This window comes from Chlorocebus sabaeus, chromosome 6 (genome assembly GCF_047675955.1).
Source record: "Chlorocebus sabaeus isolate Y175 chromosome 6, mChlSab1.0.hap1, whole genome shotgun sequence".
NCBI lineage: Eukaryota > Metazoa > Chordata > Mammalia > Primates > Cercopithecidae > Chlorocebus > Chlorocebus sabaeus.
In genome coordinates this window covers 24,720,672-24,739,806 of record NC_132909.1, presented here as the reverse complement: position 1 = coordinate 24,739,806, position 19,135 = coordinate 24,720,672, and the positions used below count along the sequence as shown (strand labels likewise).

At 43.0% G+C, this 19,135-nt stretch overlaps 1 pseudogene; it reads right to left on the bottom strand.

The window, feature by feature from the left end:
* Nucleotides 1–2,257: 2,257 nt before the first annotated feature.
* The window catches only part of LOC103234466 (small ribosomal subunit protein eS4, X isoform-like), a 52,337-nt pseudogene continuing 35,459 nt past the window's right edge, over nt 2,258–19,135 (bottom strand).

The following is a 19,135-nucleotide window of genomic DNA, read 5'->3' as shown; positions in this document are numbered from 1 at the left end:
ACTCTGTCACCCAGGCTGGAGTGCAGTGGCACAATCTTGGCTCACTGCAACCTCTGCCTCCCAGGCTCAAGTGATTCTCCCACTTCAGCCTCCCAAGTAGCTGAGACTACAGGTGCCCGCCACCACTCCCAGCTAATTTTTGTATTTTTAGTAAAGATGGGGTTTCACCGTATTGGCCAGGTTGGTCTCCAACTCCTGATCCACCCGCCTCGGCCTCCCAAAGTGCTGGGATTGCAGGCGTGAGCCACCGCGCCCGACCTCTTGCTTGAATTCTGATACCCGCTGCATGGATGCTCTCACCTGGTCAGGCTCTGATGCCTCACAGAGGGTTGTCCTCTTATGCGGAGCACTTCTTTACCTCCTCATGATCAGACACCCCACACTGGCTGTCATCCTACACGAATGCTTTCCACACTCCAATGCTCCGATACTCCAAGCTGGGCCGGCCGTCAGCAGGGAGGCCCTCTTATCCAACTCAGGTTCCAATGCTCTGCATCAGTCACCAAACCTCACCCTGGCTATCTCTGACATCCCGGGCTAGGCCATCCCCACGCCTCCCACGTGGATGCCCTCTTCACCTGCTTCGGGATGGCAGGGCTTCCCTGCTGCTCTGTGTGGATGTCCGCCTTGCTTGGTCCCACCTAACGACTTTTAAATGGATTTGTTCAGGAAGAGAAAGAAACGGAAGAAGTGGGGAAAGAGAAAGAAATAAGGAAGACTCTTATTTTAGAATCAAGGGGTGAGCGTGCAGGTTTGTTACAAGCCTTCCATGATGCTACGGTTTGGGGTATGAATGGTCCTGTCATCCAGGTAATAAGTATGGTACCCAATAGGTAGTTTCTCAGCCCTTGCCTCCCCACCTTTCTCCCCTCTCTGGTAGTTTGCATTGTCTATTTTTCCCATCTTTATGTCTGTGTGTACCAAATGCTTAGCTCCCACTTACAAGTGAGAACCTGCAGTATTTGGTTTTCTTTTTCTTGGTCAATTGGCTTAAGATAATGTCCTCCAGCCGCCTCCATGTTGCTGCAAAGGGCATGATATCATCATCATTTTTTTTAATGCTGCATAGTATTCCATGGTGTGTATGTACCACATTTTCTTTTTTTTTTTTTTTTTTGAGACAGAGTCTCACTCTGTCGCCCAGGCTGGAGTGCAGTGACACGGTCCCAGCTCACTGCAAGCTCTGCCTCCCAGGTTCACACCATTCTCCCGCCTCAGTCTCCCAAGTAGCTGGGACTATAGGCAACTGCCACCATGCCCAGATAATTTTTTTTTTTTTTTTTTTTTTTGTATTTTTAGTAGAGACAGGGTTTCACCATGTTAGCCAGGATGGTCTCCATCTCCTGACCTCGTGATCCACCCGCCTCGGCCTCCCAAAGTGCTGGGATTACAGGCATGAGCCATGCGCCCAGCACATTTTCTTTATCCAGCCCACCACTGATGAGCACCTGGAAAAGCCCATTTTCTTATAAACCCATTCTAATCAGACTTTGTCCCATCCCTCCACCAAAACTGCTCCCAGCAAGTTAACTATGACCTCCGCAATGGTTGATTATCACAGCTCACTCAACAGAGCTCTTCCTCCTATGCCTGGTTCACTTGGGTTTGAGGATACACATTCTCCTGGTTTCCTTCCTGCCTCGTGGAACTGCCTAAGTAGAGAAGCCACCTGCCCGTGAACCTAAGACACTAAAATCCTGAAGTGTGTGGACTGCATTCCTGAATTAAAGGCTACCAAAAATGTCACTGTCATGACATACCCATCCCAGATATATACAAAGAGATTAGATGGGAACAAAATTAAAGGGATAATTATTCATTATAAAACTACTACCTTCACCAGAGGCTAAGGTTAAAATAATAATCTAAACACTAATCTGGTTCTTAGTTTTAATTAATTTTCTTTAAGATGCTCGTCACCATTTAGAAACTTGCACAAATGAATGCTAATTCATATCACTGAAGTGAAAGAGAAAGGGGTTTTTTTGTTTTAAATGTTTTTCTGTTTTTTTTTTTTAAATTAACACTCCTAACCTATATCATGTTTAAAATCTTCTCTGCTGAGGCCCAAGTTAGGTTTCCCAATGGAACAAGAATACAGCTCCTGGGAATTAGGGCAAAATGGCTTGTTAAATGAACAAAGACAGAGGCTGAAATACAAATATTTTGTGAAGTGTTCATATTTTATCAGCCAAAGTGAGCTATAGCAAATCATCACATGTCTAAAAAATGTAGAGATTACTGGGAGCTGCTCGTTTTACATCGAGTCGACCTTCTGTTGCTTTAATGACCTGATCTGAAATAACCTGGCAGGCTCAGCATCAGCCCCAGGGTCCGTGTCAGCAAAGAGACCCACTCTGTCTGTCACTGACATGACGCACGCGCCTGGCTGCCACTCACCAGCAGGGGGCACTGCGCCGGGGCCTTTCTGTAGGCAAAACCGCTCAAAAGCTGAAGATTGAGAAACACGTATTCCGGGAGACTGAAAAATGTGCGTCACTGTCACCATCTCTGACAAACTCATTGCCACACAATCGACAGGACATCTTCATGTGTGCCTTCATAACAATATCCACTGTAGGGTGTTCTGAGGCCCAGAGCCTATCCCAGAATTACAAATAAAATAGCATCGTAGTGAAGCCGCAAATACCGAGTCTATCTGAAACCCTTTCAGTGAACATGATTTGTATTGTATTGTATTGTATTGTATTGTATTGTATTGTATTGTATTGTATTGTATTGTATATTTTGAGATAGGGTCTGTCTCGGTCAGTCAGCCGGGAGTGCAGTGGCACAATGATAGCTCACTGCAGACTTGAACTCCCGGAACTCAAGTGATCCTCCCACCTCAGCCTCCTGAGTAGCTAGGACTATGGCATGCACCTCCATGCTCAGCTGAATTTTATTTTATTTTGTTTTTTGTAGAGACAGGTTCTCACTTTGTTGCCTAGGCTGATCTGGAACTCCTGATCTCAAGCAGTCTTCCTACCTCAGCCTCCCAAAGTGCTGGGATTACAGGCGTGAGTCACTGCTCCCGGTCAACATCTACATTTTATATTTGGGGAAAGTGGGGCCCATACATTACGTATTTTGTGATATATGAGAGACAAAATAAGAATTTTAATTGCATTGAATATTTAAAAGACTGTAATGGCTGACCCATAAAACAGGATTTTATCAATTATTTCCTCTCTAGTGAACCACTCCTATCAGCACAAATTTTCCCCATGTCAAAAAAAAATAAGTTTTGGCTGGGTGCAGTGGCTCATGCCTATAATCCCAGCAGTTTGGGAGGCCAAGGTGAGAGGATCACTTGAGGTCAAGACTTGAAGACTTATCTGAGCAACATAATGAGACTCCCGTCTCTACCAAAAGAAAATTAAAAATCAGCTGGACATGGTGGCATGCACCTGTAGTCCCAGCTACTAGGGAGGCTAAAGGCGGAGGATCACTTGAGCCCAGGAGTTTGAGGCTGCAATGAGCTGTGATTGCATCACATCATTCCACTCCACTCCCTGTCTCCAAAAAAAAGGGAAAAAAAAGTTTTGTCCTTTCTTTCCCCTCTCATTACTGCCCCATTTCTCTCTTTCCCTGTATAGGGAAGTTGTGTGGTAAACACACTCTAAGATGAGTATTCACATCCTTGAATAAACTCCTCCCCTTGAAGGAGGACATATTTTGCTTGAGTCTGAGCAAAGCTGTGACTTGCTTCTAACCAACTGTATACAGCAAAATCAATAGGATGTCATTCCCAAGATTACTTTACATACTATTAAGGCTCCATGGCTCTTAATAGTCACTCTAACACTGTCTCTCAAGATAGTTCCGAAGAAATGAGCAGCCAAGATGGGAGGCCAATCTACCAAGAAGCTAAAGACAACCTCTAAGAGCTGAAAGCAGCCAGCAAGAAGCCAGGACCCTCAGTCCCACAACCACAAGGAAATGAGTCCTATCACCAACCTGAGTGAGCTTGAAAGAACCTTCTTCCCCAGCTGAGCCTCCAGATTAGAACACATTCAAGCCAATCCCTTGACAGCAGCCCTGTGAGACCCTAAGAAGAGGATCCAGTTAGTCTGTGCCCAGACCCTTGTGAGATAATAAATGCATGTTTTCTTTTAAGTCACTAAGTTTATGGTAATTTTTTATGCAGCTGTGTTCAGGGATTTCCCAATACCACTCTCAGCTTCAGTGATCACTAGAAGGACTCATAGAATTCAGCAGAGCCATTACACTCATGGTTACAGTTTATCACAATGAGCAGATACAGATTAAAATCGTCAATGAAAAAAAGATGTACAGGGCAGAGTCGGGAGAGACCAGGCATCAGTTTCCAGTTGTTCTCTCACCGTGGAGTCATGTAGACAGCACTTAATTCTCCCAGCAAGGATGAATGACAGCTCCCACAGAGTAGTACCAAACAGGGAAACTCACTGAAGCCTTTATGTCCAGGGCTTTTATTGAAGGTTGGTTACCTAGGCATGGCTGACTGCCTGCATGGCTGAGTCCAGTCTCCAGCACCTCCAGAGATTGAGATCATACTGGGTAGTACAAGGCCCCTGCCATCAATCACATTGTTAACATGAACTATCTTACATGGCTCAAGGCCTCAGATAAACAAAGACACTCCTAACAGACAGGAGATTCCAGGAGATTAGAGGTTGTCTCCCAGTAGCCAGGCAAGGACCAAACCTTTCTTTGGAATGTGGAAGAATCAGACTACCTAAACCTGCTGAATCCTTTATAGCACAGCAGAAATAGATAACTAATAAGGATTTTGGTACCTAGAAATAGGGTGCTGCTGTGGAAGTGGTTTTGGAATAAGGTAGTGGGTGGAGGCTAGAAGAATTGTGATGAGCATCATAGAAAAAGTATAAATTGCTTTAAACAAGCCATTAATAGAAATCTGGACTTGGAGAATGCTACCAGTGACGGTTCAGAAGGAAGTGAGGACCATGTTATTAGAAAATGAAGGAAGGAAAGGCTGGGTGCAGTGGCTCATGACTGTAATCCCAGTACTTTGGGAGGCCAAGGCAGGTGGATCACTTGAGGTCAGGAGTTCGAGACCACCCTGGGCAAAATGATGAAACCCCATCTCTACCAAAAAAAAAAAAAAAAAAGAAGAAGAACAAGAAGAAAAAAAAAGAAACAAAATACAAAAATTAGCCAGGGATGGTGGCGGGTGCCTGTAATCCCAGCTACTCAGGAGGCTGAGCCAAAGGAATCATCTGAACCCAGGAGGTGGAGGTTGCAGTGAGCCAAGGTCATGCCTCTGCACTCCAGCCTGAGTGACAGAGTGAGACACTGTCAGGAAAGAGAGAGAAGAAAGAAAGAAAGAAAAGAGAAGAGAAGAAGAAGAGGAAGAAGAAGAAGAGGAAGAGGAAGAAGAAGAAGAAGAAAGAAGAAGAAGGAAGAAGAAGAAGAAGAAGAAGAAGAAGAAGAAGAAGAAGAAGAAGAAGAAGAAGAAGAAGAAGAAGAAGAAGAAGAAGGAGAAGGAGAAGGAGAAGGAGGAGGAGGAGGAGGAGGAGGAGGAGGAGGAGGAGGAGGAGGAGGAGGAGGAGGAGGAGGAGGAGGAGGAGGAGGAGGAAGGGAGGAAGGAAAGGAGGAAGGCAGGAAGGAAGGAAAGGGAAGAAAGGAAAGGGAAGGAAGGGAAGGAAAGAAGGAAGGAAGAGAGAGAGAGGAAGGAAGGAACAGCGACAGTAAATAAAGTAGAAATCAGGAGACATTCATGGGACTGGGGCCAATCAGACAGCAACATGGTGGATTAGCATCCAAGATGGAGCAATATTTGTCTCCACAGGAAGAGATGTGAATCACTGGGGATTAGACTGTGGTAGACAGACTGTAAGATCATCCTTGATAATCCCCAAATTCTAGTATTAATATACATTTAGAATCCCCTTCCCTTGAGTATGGGCAGGATCTGTAACTTGCCTTAACCAATAGAATAGGACAAAGGTGAGGTGACATCATTCCCAGTACCATGTTACATTACACCATGGTACCACGTTACGTTAAATAAGATTCCATCTTGCTAGCAGACTCACCCTTGAAACTCTCTCCCTTGCTAGCCATGAGGAAACAGATGACTATGTTAGAGAATCGTTAAGTTTCAAGAAACTGTAGGTGTCTTCTATTAGCTGAGGATGCCTCACAGTGTCCAGATGTTTAGTCAAACATTGTTCTGGTTACTTCTATGGAGGTGTTTTTGTGTGAGATTAACGTTGAAATTGACGGACTTTGAGCAAAGCAGATTGCCCTCCATGATGTGAGTGTGCCTCATCCAATCAGTTGAAGGCCTAAATAGAACAAAAATACTGACCTCCCCCCAAGCAAGAAGGAATTCTGCAGCTGATGCCTTGACTTGAATTGAAATGTTAGCTCCCTCTAGGGCAGGGGGGTCCAATCTTTTGGCTTCCCTGGGACACATTGGAAGAAGAACAATTGTCTTGGGCCACATATAAAATACATGAATGCTAAGGACAACTGACAACCTAAAAGTAAAAATCACAAAAAAAAACTCAAAATGTTTTAAGAAAGTTTATGAATTTGTGTTGGGCCTCACTCAAAGCCATCCTGGGTCGCATGCCCCATGGGCTGTGGATTGGACAAGCTTGCTCTAGAGGGTCACTGTCCTGATGACCTTTGGATCTGAACTACAGCACTAATTCTTCTCTGGGTCTCTGTGCTGCTGGCCCACCCGCAATTTTTGGACTTGTCAGCCTCTATAATCATGTGAGCTAATTCCTTAAAATAAATTTCTCTCTCTCTCTCTCTTTCTGTCTCTCTCTCTATATACACACACACACACACACACACACACACATATATACACATATACATACATGTATACACACACACACACACACGCATCCTATGGATTCTGTTTCTCTGGAGAACCCTGAGTGATAGAGTAAGGGAACAACAAATTGAATGACTGTGAATTTCCCATCAGGTACCACAGAGGCCAGAAGGCAGTGGAAAAACATTTCTAAATTGCTGAAAGAGGCTGGGGATAGTGGCTCAAGCCTGTAATCCCAGCACCTTGGGAGGCCGAGGTGGACGGATCACTTGAGGCCAGTAGTTTGAGACTGGCCTGGGCAACATGGCAAAACTCCATCTCTACTGAAAACACACAAATTAGCCAGGCATGGTGGTGCATGCCTGTAATCCCAGCTACTCAGGAGGCTGAGGCACGAGAATTGCTTGAACTCTGGAGGCAGAGGTTGCAGTGAGCTGAGATCATGCCATTGCACTCCAGCCTGGGCAACAGAGTGAGACTCTGCTTCAAAAAAAAAAAAAAAAAAAGTACTGAAAGAAAAGAACTGTTAACATAGAATTTCATATCCAAAGAAAATGCCCTTCACAAATGAAGGTACAATAAGAACATTCTCAGATGAAGGAAAATGCAGAGAATTTGTCACCAGCAAACCTGTTCCAAAGAAATGCTGAAATAAATTCTGGCAGAAGGGAAATCAAACCAGTGGGTAACATGGAGCTTGAGGAATGAGGAAGAGCAACATAAATGGAAAACATCTGGATAAATATAGTAGGTTATTCTTCTCCCTTTAAGTTTCAAAAAACTATGTGTGGTGGCTGGAAGGAAAATTATAACATCATCTGGTGGGGTTTTAAAATTGTATGTACATACAACCCACATGGCAACTACAACATAAATGAGGGCAAGGGGTCCTATCTGGGAATAAAGTTTCTCTGTCCTCCATATTGAATTGGTAGAAGGTGATGTCAGTGAAAACAGCAGAGTGAGAACATATAAAGAGTCTCTCCTCCATAGAAGCAGTGAGAACATGGGTGAAATTTTTTAGAATCTGCTTTTTCAGGACTGTGGAGACTTACAGAACGTTTATTTTTTAAAAATGACTGAATCTCAGAGAGAACAGTGAGTTTTGTGGTGATTTAATTTGCCCTGTTCTCATCCCCCTGCCCTCACTCCATGGTAACCTTGAAAACCGGCAGATTGTTATCATGGTGAAAACCAGCACACTGGCAGTCACTGGCGGGGGCAAATGGAATTGGAGCTCCTTTAAAGTCCCCTTCTCAGAGAAGTTTCATTATTTGACCTATCTTGTGGCTCCTTAAAAGACCCCAGTCTTAGGCTATCTTTATTTGACTTGACTGGGATCCCAGGACAAATAGTTCTCCTTGCTATGTTGCCAGGCTGGTCTCAAACTCCCAGGTTCAAGTGATCCTCCTGCCTCAGCCTCCCAAAGTGCTGGAATTACAAGCACGAACCACCATGCCTGGCCAGATTTTGCACCTTGAACTGGTTTAGATAGTGATCAAATGCCTTTGCCACCTATCGAGATGATCACATGGTTTTGCTCCTTTAGTGTGTCTATATGATGAAGTACACTGATGGGTTTTCAAATGGTAAACTAACTTCATGTTCCTGGTATAAATTCTACTTGGTCGGATGCATTGGACTAAAGGCTCTTTCTTCCCTTGTGCTTCTTGTACTCCATTAAGCCTCATTTCTTCTATTTCTGATTCACTTTTTCCACCCACACAATTGAGACACATCAAAATTTAGTGAGTTATGCAAAGTACAGTGAACATGATAAAGTCTTTTGAGAATTAAACTCATCCTTTACAAAAAGAAATAATGTAGGCAAATAATACAAGGATTATATGTTATCATACTTTATAAGATACTGACAATTTCTTAAAGATATTTGAGAACAACACCCTTTACTGCCACAGCCAAATAAATGGTACTTGACAAGTAAAGTGAGATTATTTGAAACAGACTGTGACTACAGCACCCCACAAAATAACAAAGCTATGACCAACATTCACTCTAAAGCTACTTCTGGACCAGATGCAGTGGCTCACACCTGTAATCTTAGCACTTTGGAAGGCCAAGGTGGGTGAATTACTTGAGGGTCAGGAGTTCAAGACCATCCTGGCCAACGTGGTGAAACCCTATCTCTACTAAAAATACAAAAATTAGCCAGGCCTGATGGTGTGTGCCTGTAATCCCAGCTACTTGGGAGGCTGAGACAGGAGAACAGCTTGAACCCAGGAGACAGAGGTTGCAGTGAGCCGAGATTGTGCCACTGCACTCCAGCCTGGGTGACAGAGTGAGACTCTGTCGAAAGGAAGGTAGGAAGGTAGGAAGGAAGGAAAGAAGGAAGGAAGGAAGGAAGGAAGGAAGGAAGGAAGGAAGGAAGTGAGGGAGGGAGGGAGGGAGGAAGGAAGGAAAGAAAGGAGGAAGGGAAGGAGGGAGGGAAGGGAAAGAAACAGAGAAAGGAAAGCAAGAAAGAGGAAAGAAAGAAGGAAGGAAGGAAAGAAGAAAAGAAGGAAAAGAAAGAGAGAGGAAGGAAGGAGAAGGAAGGAAGGAAGGAAGGAAGGAAGGAAGGAAGGAAGGGAGGGAGGGAGGGTGGGAGGGAGGGAATTACTTCTGAACTCAAGCCCAGAACAAAATCTGTGTACCAGGCGATTCTAGATCATGATGCTACTAAAAGTATCACTGCTAATTAATAAAACAAAACTAAAATAAAATGAAGTTATAAATGTGTAAGAGGGAAAAGGGCAAAAACATGAAGAAAGAAGCAGGTTGCTTATTTTAAACATGAGTATGCAGCACCGAATTGGGCTTTTTCATAGTAAAACACTGCGACATGATCACCCCGAAACAAAACACACATGAAAATTAATGTGCCTTTTTATCAGATTCTGAAAGTCCTATTTGCTTACCATTTTCCTCATAAGAAAGCTGAGAGCTCACTGCTCACTGATGTGACTTTCTGCTCTGCACACACCTGAGGCATGAATGAGAGCCAAGAATCTATTCCTTTCGAATAAGAGGAGTCTCATTCCTATGGAGCATGGGTCTTGAAAGGGCTCTTTGAAGCCCTAACCAAAAAGTACACAAAGATGGAAAGAGTCTAGGCTGGGGAATAGGCAAAAACAAGAGACAAGTAAAATGAAAGTGATGATGGCACAGTTTTGTAATCTCCCCCAATCCCCTCATAAAACAGGAAGATCAATTAGGATAGCAAAAGACAAAACCCACAGAGAATGCCATCAACCAAAGTAGGTCACGCACTGTTCAAAAGGAGACATGTATGCAGTCAACAAGCATATGAAAAGAAGCTCAACATCACCGATCACTAGAGAAATGCAAATCAAAACCACAATGAGATACCATCTCACACCAGTCAGAATGGCTGTTACCAAAAAGTCAAAAAATAACAGGTGCTGGTGAGGTTGTAGAGAAAAGGGAGCCCTTATATGCTGTTGGTGGGAGTGTAAATTAGTTCAACCATTGTGGAAAGCAGTGGGACAATTCCTCAAAGACCTAAAAACAGAACTGCCCTTCAACCCAGCAATCCCAATGTTGGGTATATACCCAAATGAATATAAATCATTCTACCTTAAAGACACATGCACTTGTATGCTCACTGAAGCACTAGTTACGACAGCAAAGACATGGAATCCACGTAGGTGACCATCAATGACAGATTAGATAAAGAAAATGTGGTACATATACATCATGGAATACTATGCAGCCATCAAAAAGAACAAGGGCCAGGTGTAGTGGCTCATGCCTGTAATGCCAGCATTTTGGGAGTCCAAGATGGGCAGATTGCTTCAGGTCAGGAGTTTGAGACTAATCCGTCCAACATGGCAAAACCCCATCTTTACTGAAAATACAAAAATTAGCTGAGAGTGGTGGCACATGCCTGTAGTCCCAGCTACTTGGGAGGCTGAGGCAGGAGAATGGCTTGAAACTGGGAGGCAGGGGTTGCAGTGAGCCAAGATCACACCACTGCACTCCAGCCTGGGTGACAGAGTGCGATCCTGTCTCAAAAAACAACAACAACAAACACAAGATCATGTCCTTTGTGGGAAAACGGCTGGAGCTGGAGGTCATTAACCTTGGCAAACTAACGCAGGAACAGAAAACCAAATAATGCATGTTCTCACTAATAAGTGGAATGAGAACACATGGACAGATAGAGGGAAACAATACACACTAGGGGGACTACTTGAGGGTAGAGGGTGGAAGGAGGGAGAGGATCAGAAAAAATAACTATTGGGTACTAGTATCTGGGTCACAAAATAATCTGTACAACAAAGCCCCATGACACAAGTTTACCTATATAACACACCTGCACATGTACCCCTGAAGCTAAAAGTTTAAAAATACATATATATATATATATATATATATATATATATATAAATAAATAAATCACACATACACACACACACACACACACACCCCACAGACAGCAGTCAGACCCACAGGGAATGACACCAGGCCAGGGGAAGAGGGAAATGAGGGTCTTAAGTGCTGGGGAGCTAAGACTGCCAACAGGCGGTCAGTCCCACAGGAGGGGCTCCCACCCAGACACAGATCTAGGCACAGCAGGCAAAACTGGGCAGGGCTTCACTGCCAAAAGGCAGTTGACGGTCAAGACACTCAGGAAGCAGGTGCAGTGGCTCACACCTGTAATCCCAGCACTTGGGGAAGCCGAGGTAGGAGGATTGCTTGAGGCCAGGTGTTCGAGACCAGCCTGGGCAACATAGTGAGATGCCCATCTGCAAAAAATTTTCAAAAAATTAGCTTATGCTGGCCTGCAGTCCCAGCTACTCAGGAGGCTGAGGCAGGAGGATCACTTGAGCCCAGGAGTTAGAGGTTTCAGCGAGCTGTGATGGCACCACTGCACTCCTATCTGGGCAACAGAGTGAGATCTTGTCTCAAAAAAAAAAAAAAAACAGAAAGACTCTCAGAAACCCAGTGGGCTCCCTCCCCTTCTGGAATCGGAGCACCTACACTGAGGAGAAATTGCTGGGAGGAGACCCCAACTTGATCAGGGCCAGGCACTTGGGAGTAAAGGAAAACATTTAGATGCTAGTCGGAGAGGAGACCAGAGAAAGCAAAAAGCAGAAAGCACTGAAGAGATGACTGCACATATTTTCTAAGACTTTGTGATAAAATGAGAAAAGAGAGGAAGACACTCCGGCCCATCCTCAATATAGAAATTTCCTTCTAAAAATACAACTTCAACTACAGAAAAAGATTATGGTCAATCCTCACTCAAAAATAGAAAAAAGAAAGAAAAATGATCCAAATAACATATATTTAGAAGATAATATTCACCAGGAAAAAAATGCAACTACAGGGTATATGAAAATGTTAAACTAATATTTCAAAATGAATTACAGAAAATTAAGAAAATAGGAGAAGCTATGAAAGGAAGGCATAAGCACAAGCTAGAAAACTCAGAAATGAGACGGCCAGACAATAGGCAGACGTGAGAACAGTTTACAGAGCTCAGAAACAACTGGCAGAAACAAGAAAAAACGGAAGAAAATAAAACAGAAATGAAGAAAAGGATAGAAAGCAGTAAGATAAAAATGATAAAAGTAAGCAGGCCAGGCATAGTGGCTCCCACCCATAATCCCAGCACTTTGGGAGGCTGAGGCAGGAGGATCACTTGAGCCCGGGAGTTCCAGAACAGCCTGAGACACATAGCAATACCCCATCTCTATAAAACTTAAACAAAACTAACCAGTTATGGTGGCTCATGCCTGTGGTCTCAGCTACTCGGGAGGCTGAGGCGGGAGAATCACTTGAGCGAGGGAACTCAAGGCTGTAGTGAGCCGTGTTCACACCACTGCATTCCAGCCTGGGTCCCAGAGAAAGATCCTGTCTCAAGAGACAAAAAAAAAAAAAAAAAAAAGTAAACAAAAGAGAGTCAATATATGTATAGAAAAAATTAGAGCCTTCGTCCTTGCCAATCAACGCCCTGGCACATTGGTTTGTTGTTTCCAACTTTTTATTCCCAACAGACATTCTGAATGGTGTTTTGTTTTTTGTTTGTTTGTTTGTTTTTTGGAGACAGAGTCTCGCTCTGTCACCCAGAATGGAGTGCAATGGCATGATCTCAGCTCACTGCAACCTCCACCTCCTGGGTTCAAGTGATTCTCCTGCCTCAGTCCCCTAAGTACCTGGGATTACAAGTGTGCGCCACCATGCCTGGCTAACTTTTATATTTTTGGTAGAGACAAAGTTTTGCCATGTTGGCCAGGCTGCTCTGAAACTCCTGACCTCAGGTGCTCCACCCACCTCGGCCTCCCAAAGTGCTGGGATTACAGGCGTGAGCCACAGCTCCCGGCCCTGAATGGGTTTTGAATGAGCTTACACAGAATATATGATTTGGACCCTAGTGTAGCGGAGTCTTACAATGAAACAGAGTATTGGGTTACCGAAGGAAAGAAGGCAGAAGATGGAATTTGAGGTAATCAGCTTGAGAGAAAGACATATCTGCAGCTAACCTGAGTACAGCTGAAATCATCCCTTTCCTATGGAGTGCCCTAGTCTATGTCTTAATTGCAAATCGTAGGAGATGATCATTTCAGGAAGGCAAAGGTTCGTCATCTTTTTTTGTTGTTGTTTTTTTGTTTGTTTGTTTGTTTTTCATTTTTGAGACAGAGTCTCGCTCTGTCACCCAGGCTGGAGTGTAGTGGCGGGATCTCGGCTCACTGCAAGCTCCGCCTCCCGGGTTCACGCCATTCTCCTGCCTCATCCTCCCAAGTACCTGGGACTACAGGTGCCCGCCACCTCGCCTGGCTAATATTTTGTATTTTTCATAGAGACGGGGTTTCACCGTGTTAGCCAGGATGGTCTCGATCTCGATCTCCCGACCTCGTGATCTGCCCGCCTCGGCCTCCCAAAGTGCTGGGATGGCGCCCGGCCTGTCATCTTTGTTTTTAATCCCAAGATAGTGCCTACTATCAGTGATGACCTGCTGCGATATCCTCATTCCAATAGTCACTCCCTTAGCAGTGAGATTGTGATGACTGAAAGGAAGCCTCTGCCATTGTTTCTACCACCAGCTTTATCAAAACCAAGACATGGACCAGGGGCGGTGGCTCACACCTGTAATCCCAGCTACTCAGAAGGCTGAGGCACAAGAATCGCCTGAATCCAGGGGGCGGAGCTTGCAGTGAGTCAAGATCGTGCCACTGCACTCCAGCCTGGGTGACAGAGTCAGACTCTGTCTCAAAAGAAAAACAAGACATGGTCTTCATAATCTACAGAGACTCCTCACTTGTGTATGTTGCAGGGAACACTCCTTGCAGATCAGAAAAACTAGACTGAGATAGCTCATTCTTGGAAACTGCCCTTAAGAATGTCATCGAGGGCGGGCGCGGTGGCTCACACCTGCATCCCAGCACTTTGGGAGGCCGAGGCAGGTGGATCACCTGAGGTCAGGAGTTTGAGACCAGCCTGGCCAACATGTGAAACCCCATCTCTACTAAAAATACAAAATTTAGCAGGGCGTAGTGGCGCATGCCTGTAGTTCCAGCTACTCAGGAGGTTGAAGCAGAATTGCTTGGACCCAGGAGGCAGAGGTTGCAGTGAGCCAAGATTGCGCCATTGCACTCCAGCCTGGGTAACAGAGTGAGACTCTGCCTCAAAAAAAAAAAAAAAAAAAAAAAAGAGTCATCGAAGTGAATTTTAACTAGGCACGATGATTGTTTTCATGGTTACCCTTGGACTACATTTTAGGAGCTGGAATGAGTGAGACATGATTGAACAGAGAGGCCAGGATGGTGGCGTTAAAAGGGCTTCATCTCAGTTCTTTGCAAGTAGGAAGTACATATATTTATAATTTTCACTTATCACATAGTAAATTTAAAACTGATTCACTAAAAGACAATCTTTTTCAAGAATTCAAAGAACATAGAATTTTGAACAGAAACAGAAAGGAACAGAAAAATTCTTTTTGTCTTTTTTGAGACAGGATTTTGCTCTGTTGCCCAAACTGGAGTGCAGCGCAATCACAGCTCAGTGTAGCCTCAAACTCCTGGGCTCAATCGATCATCTCATCTCAGCCTCCCAGGTAGCTGGGACCATAGGCATATGCATGCCCAGCTAACTTTTTGCGTTTTTCACAGAAATGGGATTTCACCATGTTACCCAGTCTGATCTCGAATTCCTGGGCTCAAGTAATCTGTCCACCCTAGTCTCCCAAATTGCTGGGATTACAGGCATAAGCCACCACTCTTGGCCTGAAAAATAATTTTTTTAAATTTATTTTTTATTATACTTTAAGTTCTAGGGTATATGTGTACAACATGCAGGTTTGTTACATATGTGTACATGTGCCATGTTGGTGTGCTGCACCCATTAACTCGTCATATACATTAGGCATATCTCCTAATGCTATCCCTCCTCTCTCTCCCGAACCCACAACAGGCCCTGGTGTGTAATGTTCCCCTTCCTATGTCCAGGTATTCTCATTGTTCAATTCCCACCTGTGAGTGAGAACATGTGGTGTTTGGTTTTCTGTTCTTGCAATAGTTTGCTGAGAATGATGGTTTCCAGCTGCATCCGTGTCCCTACAAAGAACATGAACTCATCCTTTTTTATGGCTGCATAGTATTCCATGGTGTATATGTGCCACATTTTCTTAATCCAGTCTGTCATTGATGGACATTTGGGTTGGTTCCAAGTCTTTGCTATTGTGGATAGTGCTGCAATAAACATATGTGTGCATGTGTCTTTATAGCAGCATGATTTATAATCCTTTGGGTATATAGGATTATACATAATACATATAATATATATTTTATGTATAAATATATATGGGATGGCTGGGTCAAATGGTATTTCTAGTTCTAGATCCTTGAGGAATCGCCACACTGTCTTCCACAATGGTTGAACTAGTTTACAGTCCCACCAACAGTGTAAAAGTGTTCCTATTTCTCCACATCCTCTCCAGCACCTGTTTTTTCCTGACTTTTTAATGATTGTCATTCTAACTGGTGTGACATGGTATCTCATTGTGGTTTTGATTTGCATTTCTCTGATGGCAAGTGATGATGAGCACTTTCTCATGTGTCTGTTGGCTGCATGAATGTCTTCTTTTGAGAAGTGTCTGTTCATATCCTTTGCCCACTTTTTGATGGGGTTGTTTGTTTTTTTCTTGTAAATTTGTTTGAGTTCTTTGTAGGTTCTGGATATTAGCCCTTTGTCAGATGAGTAGATTGCAAAAATTTTCTCCCATTCTGTAGGTTGCCTGTTCGCTCTGATGGTAGTTTCTTTTGCTGTGCAGAAGCTCTTTCATTTAGTTAGATCCCATTTGTCAATTTTGGCTTTTGTTGCTATTGCTTTTGGTGTTTTAGACACAAAGTCCTTGCCCATGCCTATGTCCTGAATGGTATTCCCTAGGTTTTCTTCTAGGGTTTTTATGGTTTTAGGTCTAACATTTAAGTCTCTAATCCATCGTTAATTAATTTTTGTATAAGGAGTAAGGAAGGGATCCAGTTTCAGATTTCTACTTATGGCTAGCCAGTTTTTCCAGCACCATTTATTAAATAGGGAATCCTTTCCCCATTTCTTGTTTCTGTCCAGTTTGTCAAAGATCAGATGGTTGTAGGTGTGTGGTATTATTTCTGAGGGCTCTGTTCTGTTCCATTGGTCTATATCTCTGTTTTGGTAGCAGTACCATGCTGTTTTGGTTACTGTAGCTTTGTAGTATAGTTTGAAGTCAGGTAGCCTGATGCCTCCAGCTTTGTTCTTTTGGCTTAGGATTGTCTAGGCAATGCGGGCTCTTTTTTGGTTCCATATGAACTTTAAAGTAGTTTTTTCCAATTCTGTGAAAAAAGTCATTGGTAACTTAATGGGGATGGCATTGAATCTGTAAATTACCTTGGGCAGTATGGCCATTTTCACAATATTGATTCTTCCTATCCACGAGCATGGAAAGTTCTTCCATTTGTTTGTGTCCTCTTTTGTTTCACTGAGCAGTGGTTTGTAGTTCTTCTTGAAGAGGTCCTTCACATCCCTTATAAGTTGGATTCCTAGGTATTTTATTCTATTTGAAGCAATTGTGAATGGGGGTTCACTCATGATTTGGCTCTCTGTTTTTCTGTTATTGGTGTATAAGAATGCTTGTGATTTTTGCACATTGCTTTTGTATCCTGAGACCTTGCTGAAGTTGCTTATCAGCTTAAGAAGATTTTGGGCTGAGATGATGGGATTTTCTAAATATACAATCATATCATCTGCAAACAGGAACAATTTGACTTCCTCTTTTTCTAACTGAGTACCCTTTATTTCTTTCTCATGCCTGATTGCTCTAGCCAGCACTTCCAACACTATGTTGAATAGGAGTGGTAAGAGAGGGCATTCCTGTCTTGTGCTAGTTTTCAAAGGGAATGCTTCCAGTTTTTGCCCATTCAGTATGATTATTGGCTGTGGGTTTGTCATAATTAGCTCTTATTATTTTGAGATATGTTTCATCAATACCGAATTTATTGAGCGTTTTTAGCATGAAGGGCTGTTGAATTTTGTCAAAGGCCTTTTCTGCATCTATTGAGATCTTCATGTGGTTTTTGTCTTTGGTTCTGTTTATATGCTGGATTACGTTTATTGATTTGCATATGTTGAACCAGCCTTGCATCCCAGGGATGAAGCCCACTTGATCATGGTGTAAAAGCTTTTTGATATGCTGCTGCATTCGGTTTGCCAGTATTTTATTGAGGATTTTTGCATTGATGTTCATCAGGGATATTGGTCTAAAATTCTGTTTTTTTGTTGTGTCTCTGCCAGGCTTTGGTATCAGGATGATGTTCATCTCATAAAATGAGTTAGGGGGGAGTCCCTCTTTTTCAATTGATTGAAGAGTTTCAGAAGGAATGGTACCAGCTCCTCCTTGTACCTCTAGTAGAATTCGGCTGTGAATCCATCTAGTCCTGGACTTTTTTTGGTTGGTAGGCTATTAATTATTGCCTCAATTTCAGAGCCTGTTATTGGTCTATTCAGGGATTCAACTTCTTCCTGGTTTAGTCTTGGGAGAGTGTGTGTGTCCAGGAATTTATCCATTTCTTCTAGGTTTTCTAGTTTACTTGTGCAGAGGTGTTTATAGTATTCTCTGATGGTAGTTTGTATTTCTGTGGGGTCGGTGATGATATCCCCTTTATCATTTGTTATTGAATCTATTTGATTCTTCTCTCTTTTCTTCGTTATTAGTCTTGCTAGCAGACTATCAATTTTGTTGATCTTTTCAAAAAAACAGCTCCTGGATTCATTGATTTTTTGAAGGGTTTTTGTGTCTCTATCTCCTTCAGTTCTGCTCTGATCTTAGTTACTTCTTGCCTTCTGCTAGCTTTTGAATGTGTTTGCTTTTGCTTCTCTAGTTTTTTAATTGTGATGTTAGGGTGTCAATTGTAGATCTTTCCTGCTTTTTCTTGTGGGTATTTAGTGCTATAAATTTCCCTCTACACATTGCTTTAAATGTGTCCCAGAGATTCTGGTATGTTGTATCTTTGTTCTCATTGGTTTCAAAGAACATCTTTATTTCTGCCTTCATTTCGTTATGTACCCGGTAGCCATTCAGGAACAGGTTGTTCAGTTTCCATGTAGTTGAGCGGTTTTGAGTGAGTTTCTTAATCCTGAGTTCTAGTTTGATTGCACTGTAGTCTGAGAGACAGTTTGTTATAATTTCTGTTCTTTCACATTTGCTGAGGAGTGCTTTACTTCCAACTATGTTGTCAGTTTTGGAATAAGTGCAATGTGGTGCTGAGAAGAATGTATATTCTGTTGATTTGGGGTGGAGAGTTCTGTAGATGTCTATTAGGTCTGCTTGGTGCAGAGCTGAGTTCAATTCCTGGATATCCTTGTTAACTTTCTGTCTCATTGATCTGTCTAATGTTGACAGTGGGGTGTTAAAGTCTCCCATTATTATTGTATGGGAGACTAAGTCTCTTTGTAAGTCTCTAAAAACTTGCTTTATGAATGTGGGTGCTCCTTTATTGGGTGCATATATATTTAGGATAGTTAGCTCTTCTTGTTGAATTGATCCCTTTACCATTATGTAATGGCCTTCTTTGTCCCTTTTGATCTTTGTTGGTTTAAAGTCTGTTTTATCAGAGACTAGGATTGCAACCCCTGCCTTTTTTTGTTTTCCATTTGCTTGGTAGATCTTTCTCCATCCTTTTATTTTGAGCCTATGTGTGTTTCTGCATGTGAGATGGGTCTCCTGAATACAGCACATTGATGGGTCTTGACTCTTTGTCCAATTTGCCAGTCTGTGTCTTTTAATTGGAGCATTTAGCCATTTACACTTAAGGTTAATATTGTTATGTGTCAATTTGA